Source organism: Psammomys obesus, unplaced genomic scaffold, assembly GCF_907164565.1.
Source record: "Psammomys obesus unplaced genomic scaffold, mPsaObe1.curated_primary_1811, whole genome shotgun sequence".
NCBI classification, from domain to species: Eukaryota; Metazoa; Chordata; class Mammalia; order Rodentia; family Muridae; genus Psammomys; species Psammomys obesus.
Window position 1 is genome coordinate 57,983,961 of NW_026585644.1, and position 7,862 is coordinate 57,991,822.

At 42.3% G+C, this 7,862-nt stretch overlaps 1 pseudogene; it reads left to right on the plus strand.

The window, feature by feature from the left end:
• LOC129687782 (NACHT, LRR and PYD domains-containing protein 4E-like) overlaps positions 1 to 2,470 on the plus strand; it is a 7,714-nt pseudogene extending 5,244 nt beyond the window's left edge.
• The last annotated feature ends 5,392 nt before the right edge of the window (positions 2,471 to 7,862 follow it).

A 7,862-nucleotide genomic window follows, 5' to 3' on the forward strand; every position in this document is an offset into this window, starting at 1 on the left:
AGATAGATAGATAGATAGATAGATAGATAGATAGATAGATAGATAGACAGACAGATACATAGATACATAGAGAGCAAAATATCATGAAATTGGGCACTCAAAATGTCCAATAGAAATTGCCTGGGGAAGCCTCTTTAAGGCAAGACACCTGGAATTCCCCAAGTAGAGACGAGAGTATCCTTTCCAGTGATATTCCCAATTGAAAGAGCAAATAATGGTAGGAAGGTCACATTGTCAAATCAGGTTCTCATAAAATCATAAACTTGTGCTCTCACAACATTCAGCAGAAACCAGCTGGGGAAGGTAGAGTCAGTTTGAGCTCCCATTTGAGTTGTCTCTGCATGGCTCAGTTTCCCATGGTTCTAGTTCCGGCTTCTTTTCCCATTGCATGTAATTTTATATCATGGGATAAATAGCCATAAAATCTGGTAGATGTGGTTCATTTTTTAGCTGTTCACAAGGGCATGGTGTTTTTACTTTTGATCTCTTTTATTCTCTTCCCTTTCTATTACTAAGTTAGAGGTCAGTCCATTCTCAGACAAGAACCCATCCTTTGACTTACTTCAGTCTGAAATGCGGAAGAGGGGCAACCCCACTTCCAGTGCCAGCTTCTGAATCAGCATATAACAGTTTAATAATAAAATTTTCGTGACACACAGAAATGCAAGCTGTGATCCAGGTCCAGTACTAATATTACATTAACCAGTGTTGTTCTGGTCCCATGGTTCCCAGACTCCTAGAAACATACATTATAAGGGCGCTGAGGAAATGACTCACTGGCTAGGGGCATGACGCTCTCTTGCAGGAGACCTGAGTTCAACTATCACCCATGTGTGGTGTCTCTTTGACAGCTGTAACTAAGCTCCAGGCAGGGATTTAACACCTCTGACCTCCACAAAAACACACCAACACACACAAAATTAAACATAAATCTTTTTAAAGGGTACATCCTGAAAATTAAATTATGGAGGTCAGATTATATATGGGTATATGTTTAACTTAACTTTGATATGTTGTGGATTTTTTTTCTTTTGTGTTCACTGACTCAGGATATACTGAGTGCATTTGAAACAAAAGCTGATCAGAGTTTAGGATTTCTTTAAGCAGGAATTGACTCAGAAAGACTGCGCTTATTTTGAGTACCTTCTTGTATCGGAAGGAAACCACAGATGGTGTTCTTGCGTGGAGTTTCAGAAATTGCAAGACACTAATGTTGACAAAGTTGATGCTGGACTGGTCAGAAGACCTGGTGTTTCAGAACAGATTCTCCTACATCTTCTACTTTTGCTGTCATGATGTGAATAAGTTGAAGACGGCAAGACTGGCTGAACTGATCTCCGGAGAGTGGCCCAATCCCTCAGCTCCCATAGTGGAGACATTATCCCATCCTGGGAAACTCGTATTTATCATTAACAGTTTGGAAGAGATGAAATGTGATTTGACGGAATGGGAATTGGAGTTCTGTGATATTTGGATGGAGAAGCAGGCAGTGAATATACTGCTGAGCAGTTTGCTCAGGCGGAAGCTACTCCTTGAATCCTCTGTCCCCATCTCAACTACACCAGAGGCTTTGGAGAAAATGGAGGGCAGGATTGAGTGCACAAATTTGGAAATAATAACTGGTTTCAGTGAGAACAATATTAAGATGTATTTCCACAGCTTGTTCTAAGATAGGAACAGAGTCCAGGAAGCCTTCAGTTTGGTGAAAGAAAATGAACATCTGTTCACTCTTTGTCAGCTCCCTCTGCTCTGCTGGATGGTGGCTACTTGTCTAAAAAAAAGAGAGAGAGAGAAGACAAGAGAAAAGAGCCAGTTGCCATCTGCTGATGTACCACCTTCCTATATACCACTCATATCTTCAATTAGTTCATTCCCCAAAATGCCCATCATCCAAGTAAGAAAACCAAAACTAGCTGCAGGGCTTGTGCTCACTGGCCACCAAGGGCATGTGGGCTGACACATTTATCTTTAGCGAGGAGGCTCTCAGGATGGGATCATCAGCTCTGATATCTCCACATTGCTGGACATAAGGATACTTCTAAAGAGCAGGGAATCTGAAAATTCTTACATATTCCTCTATCTGTCTGTCCATGAGATCTGTGCCGCCATCTTTTATCTGCTAAACTATGTAGACCACCCTAGTCAGGACATTAAATGTATAAAGACACTCATGTTTCCATTTCTTTAAAAAAATCACAATACAGGGGATGTTTTTGGGTTGTTTCACCTTTGGCTTTTTGCATGAATTAGGACAAGAAAAGCTAGAGACATTTTTTGGCTATCAGTCTTCTCAGTGCCTGGAAACCATAAGTAGCAATGACATCAAGAACAAATAGATGACATGAAGTTACCTTATTGTCTGTTTGAGGTGGAGGATGAAATCTTCTTAATGCAAACAATGAATGGTCTGAGACAGATTAACTTTGTGGTTAAGAATTATTTTGATTTTATTATTGCCACTGATGCATAAGACACTGTTCTACACAGAGGAAACTATCATTTTCAACCCAAACTCTCCTGCTTGAAGTAGAAGAAGACAACTAAGTGTGAATCCATTCACTGTCATTCTTTTCTGTCTCATTTTCAGAGTTTGTTCCTATGTATTGTTGATTTATGTACTTATGATTCAAAACTCATGCTTATTGGTTGTCCAGTGATGAGTGGCCAGCTTAGAAACCACATGCACACAAATGACAAAAACTGACACAGCAGATTGTGTGTGTATGTATGTATATGTACATAGTTTGTATATATATATTTTTTTTTCACATGCATGTAGATCAATATATACATATATACAAACATATATGTAAAGGAAAAGCTGTCAACTTGAGAGTTGGTGCACAAGAAGGATAAAAGGGGGAACATGATGTAATTCTATTTCAATTAAACATTTTAAATTTAGAAACAAATAGAGCTGTTAAAGGAGAAAAACAACAAATTTACCTTTTGTCAACAGCTTCCATATTTTAATTTATTTTTATTTTATGTGTATGTGGCTGCATGTTAGTATGCACACATTTTAAGATGGCTTAGTGTCCAGAAGAGGACATCAGATGCTTTGGAGCTATATATAGTTAACTGCCTGGTGTGTGTTTTGAGATCCAAATTCTTACTCCCTGAAGAAACATAAGCATCCTTGAATTAACCACTGAACTTGTCTCTAGTCTTACAGGTTTCATTTTGAGCCCCAGAAAAACTCCTTTCAAGATACTCAATTTTATCTTATTAATATTTATTTTGTTCATTTTTTTTGAGATAGGATCTCACTATGCAGCTGTGTCAAGCCTGTAACTCAGATACTTATCTACCTGTCTCCAGAGTACTGGGATTAAATGCATGTGCCACCATGCTTGGCTGTCTTTGTTAATTATTAGTTGTGCATTTTTATGGAGTAGCAGTGATGCATCAGTTCATATATACAGGACCCAAGGAAGATACGCAGTTGACAGAGTATCTCCTATTACAATGCACAGGTCCTGGATTTGTTCCCCAGTATCATATAAAACTGAGTATATAGTGCAGGGAATCTTATGAAAGAAGTGGGAAATAGTAAGATCTGGAGAGGACAGGAACTCCACAAGGAGAGCAACAGAACCAGAAAATTTGAAAACAGGGATCTTTCCAGAGACTCATACTCCAACCAAATACCATGCATGGAGATAACCTAGAAGCCCTGCACAGATGTAGCCCATGGCAGTTCAGTGTCCAAGTGGGTTCCATAGTAATGGGAAGAGGGACTGCCTCTGACGTAAACTGATTGGCCTGCTCTTTGATCACCAATCCCTGAGGGGGTAGCAGCCTTACTAGGCCACAGAAGATGACAATGCAGCCACTCCTGATGAGATCTGATAGACTAAGATCAGAAGGAAGGAGAGCTGGGACTTTAGACATCAAGGCACTGGTATCCAACTGAGAGCACTGAGCTCCAGATTGTGGGTGATTTATAGGTCCCAGTCCCTCCCAGAGCACCAAAGCAGGGGATTTTAGCCTGGAAGCTTCTATTGGTTAAAATATAAAAAAGGGGGGGGGGGCTACATTTCATAAATGGTTCTGGTTTTCTTGGTTTTCTCTTGGAGGAGAAACAGCTGCCCTTGGACTAGCCTTGGGTTTCAGTTGGAACGTCCTGGACTGATAGGCTATTGCTAAGGAAGAGGGGCAATTATGTCTGTCAGCGATATTTCCAAGGGCAAGGCCACCCAGGCTGGTTTCCTGGTAAGGGTACCTCTAATGATTGGACAGGAATACCTCAAGGTCAGTTCTTCCCTGCATCTGGCCAGATTTCTAGAAGCAGCAAGGCCAGCTTGGCCAGTTATGTCTTAAACTCTTTAGCTCAGTACCCCAAACACTTAATTTTTAATTTTTTTGGTTTCTCAATATTCCTCTCTGGCCTGGCAAGGCTGCAACCCCCAGGGAGAGGTAATCAAAGAGGCAGGCACTGAGTTCATGTCAAAGATAGCCCCTGACCCACCCTTACTAGTGAACCTACTTGGAAACTGAGCATGGGGAATCTGAGCAAGGGGTCTAGGTTCTCTCCATGCCTGGTCCTTGGTTGGAGTATCAGTCTCTGCAGGCCTCCATGGGCCCATGTTTTTAGGCTCTATTGGTCTCTTTTTGGAGCTCCTGTCCCCTCCAGGCCTTTCTATATCTCCCCTTCTTCCATAAAGTTCCCTGAACTCTGCCCAAAGTTTAGCTATAAGTCTCAGCATTCTCTTTTGAGTCTTTCAGAGGCCTCCTTTGGAGGGCTCCTGTCCTGTTCCCTGTCTTCTCTTACTTCCGATGTCTGTTCTGTTTGCCCTTCTGAATGAGGTTTCAGCTTCTTCCCTAAGGGTCCTCCTTGTTTAGGTACTTTAGAGCTATAGATTTTAGTATGTATATCCTACATTATATGGCTAATATCTAATATAAGTGAGTGTATACCATACATGTCTTTTGGCTTCTGGGTTACCTTACTCAGGATGATCTTTTCTAGTTCCATCCATTTGCCTGTAAAGTTCATGATTTCCCCGTTTTTAATTGCTGAGTAGTATTCCATTGTGTAAATGTACCACAATTTCTGTATCCATTCCTCCATTGAGGGACATCTGGGTTGTTTCTAGATTTTGGTTATTATGAACAAAGCTTCTATGACTGGGAGGAGATGAGGGGGAAGGTTACAGCTGGGATACAAAGTGAATAAATTGTAATAAACAAAAAACCAAACAGAGTATAGGGACATGCCCTGTAATTTCAGCACTTAGATAGTGGAGGCGGAGCAGAAACACAGGGTCATCATTGGTGAAAGAGCAAGGGCAGGACAAGTGTAAAATACATAAGAGAGTGCATCATTAACCAAACCAAGCCAGGAATAAGATCCCACACTTGTAACCCCAGCACTCAGGAAACTGAGGCAAGAGGATCTCTGAGCATTTTAAGTTTGGGGTCAGTGTACCATTATTTCCAGTGCAGTCACTGTAATGTTCTAGTAGGATCATTTTAATGTCCTCCCCAGCAGGGTCACTGTGAAGTCCTTTCTGGTGGGGTCACCATGATATGCTTTCTAATGTGCTCTCCTTGGTCTCATCCCCAAGGTGTAACTGTAGCAGTCTCTCCAGTAGGGTCACTGTGAGTTTCTCCATAGTGAGGTCACTCTTATGCCCTCCCATGTGTGGTCACTGGAAAGTTCTACCCAGTTGAAACCCTGTACCTTCTTTCTCCACCTTGGTGCCACTGGAACTTTCTCCTCCACAGGGGTCATTGTAATGTCTTCCTCACTGGGATCACCGTAACCTCTTCTCTAGTAGAGTCACATTAATGTCCTTCCCAGCAGGGTCACTCTAATGCACTCCACAGTGGAGTCACTGTAACATCTGCCCTAGTGAGGTCACTGTAACATCCTCTACAGTGGTGTAATTAGTGTTCTTGCCAGTGGGTTCACTGTAATGTCATCCCAGCATGGTCACTCTATTGTCCAAACAGTGAGGCCACTGTAAAGTCCTCCCTAGTGGAGTCACTTTAGCATCTTCCACAATGGGATCACTAGAATGCCCTCCTAAGTGAGGTCACTGTAAATTCCTTCCCAGTGTGATATCAGTTACCGCCTCTCCACGGGGTAAATGCGGTTTCCTCCTGGTGGAGTCACTGTAACATCTTCCCCAGTAACTGTAACATCCACTCCAGTGAGGTGTCTGGAAAATCCTCATTACTGGTGTCGCTCTTATGTTTTTCCCAGTGGGGTCACTGTAATATGTGCTTTCCAGTCAGGTCACTGTAACATCCTTCCAAGTGGGGTCACTGGGATGTCCTCACCAGTGGGTTCAGTTTTCCGTCATCTACAGGGGGTTTCTATAACAGGCACACAGTAGTTCACTCTGATGTTCTCCCCAGTGGGGTCATTGAGACACCCTTCCTAGTGGGATCCCCAAACATACTCCCCAGTGGGCTCACCATAACATTCTCAACTACGGGCTAAACCCAACGTCCTCTCCACTGAGGTAACTGTACTATCCTCTGAAGTGGCATCACTGTAAGGTCCTCCACAATGGGTCACTGTAACATCCTCAACAATGTGCTCACTGTAATGTCTTCCCCAGTGAGGTCAGTGAAAACTTCTCCTCAGTGGAGTCACTGTAACATCCTTCCTAGTGGATGTGCTCTGCAGTGGGGTCACTATAATGTCCCCCCTCGTGGCATCATTATAACATCCTTTCCAATGATGTCACCAGGATGTCCTCCCAGGTGGGGTTACTGTAATGTCATCCCCAGATAGGTACCTGTGACATCCTCCTAAATGGGGTCGCTATACCACTCTCTCTAGTGGAGTCCCTGTTAGTCTTCCCCAGTGGGACAGTGTAATATCCAACCAAGTAAAGTAACTAGACTGTTCTCATTAGGTAAAGAAAAGCTTAGGTCCAGGCGTCATCTTACACACCTTTAATCACAACACTCAGAAGACAGACACCTACAGATCTCTGAGTTCTAGTCAGTGCTGTTCAGTCTGTTTGGTTAAATCAGTGAGTTGAGAGGCAGTGCAGTAGAGATGGGTTCATGGTTGTTCAGTTCGTGGAATTCAGCAGCAGTTTTACAGAGACAGGTTGAAGAGAGAACAAGCCAGATACAGGTGAAGACAGAATGAGCCAGAAAATAAGGAGCCAGAGGATTGGAACACATTGCTGGAGTTAGTTTGAGGCCAAGCAGGGGAATTTGATCAGGAGCTGAGAAGCCGAGAGAAGCCAGGTTGAGTAGGTCAACTGGGAGAGTTTGGGCCAGAACAGCTGAGTTGAACCGGTCAGCAAGAATTCAAAAAGAACTAGAAAGGGTGAGCCTATTCAGCAGTAAGTCTCAGAAGCTGAAAACATTCTAGGCCTAGATTAGATTGTTATGGAGGCTAGAAGCTTCTAGGACAAGGCCTAATATTAGCAGATGGCGGCAGTAAGTCTTGGAGACAATTACCTCAAGCAAATAAAAGTTACCTTTACATGTTAGCATCATACTGTAAAAAACAAACAAACAAACAAAAAAAAACCAAAAATCTTTGTGTCAAAGGAATGTATCTATGCATCTGTGCATTTTGATTGTTTTGTAACTTTAAATGTATTAGAAAACATTGTTTCTATTGTATCTCATTTCTGGAGATCGTTATCAGAAACTCCTGCTTAGGTATAAAGCAGTTATTCCTCCTCCTGCTCTGCCTACAGTTCTAGTGCTTAACTCCAAAGAACCTCACAATTCCCAGGAGGATTTTGTATTTTTAAGTTAATCTATAATCTGAAACTCTTTAGTAGCTAGCTGGGTTTTTGTTGCTTTCCTTTTCAGTGTTTTTGAGACAGGGTCTTGATGTAGCCTTGGGAACTATACAGACCAAGCTGGCTTGTCTCCTGAGT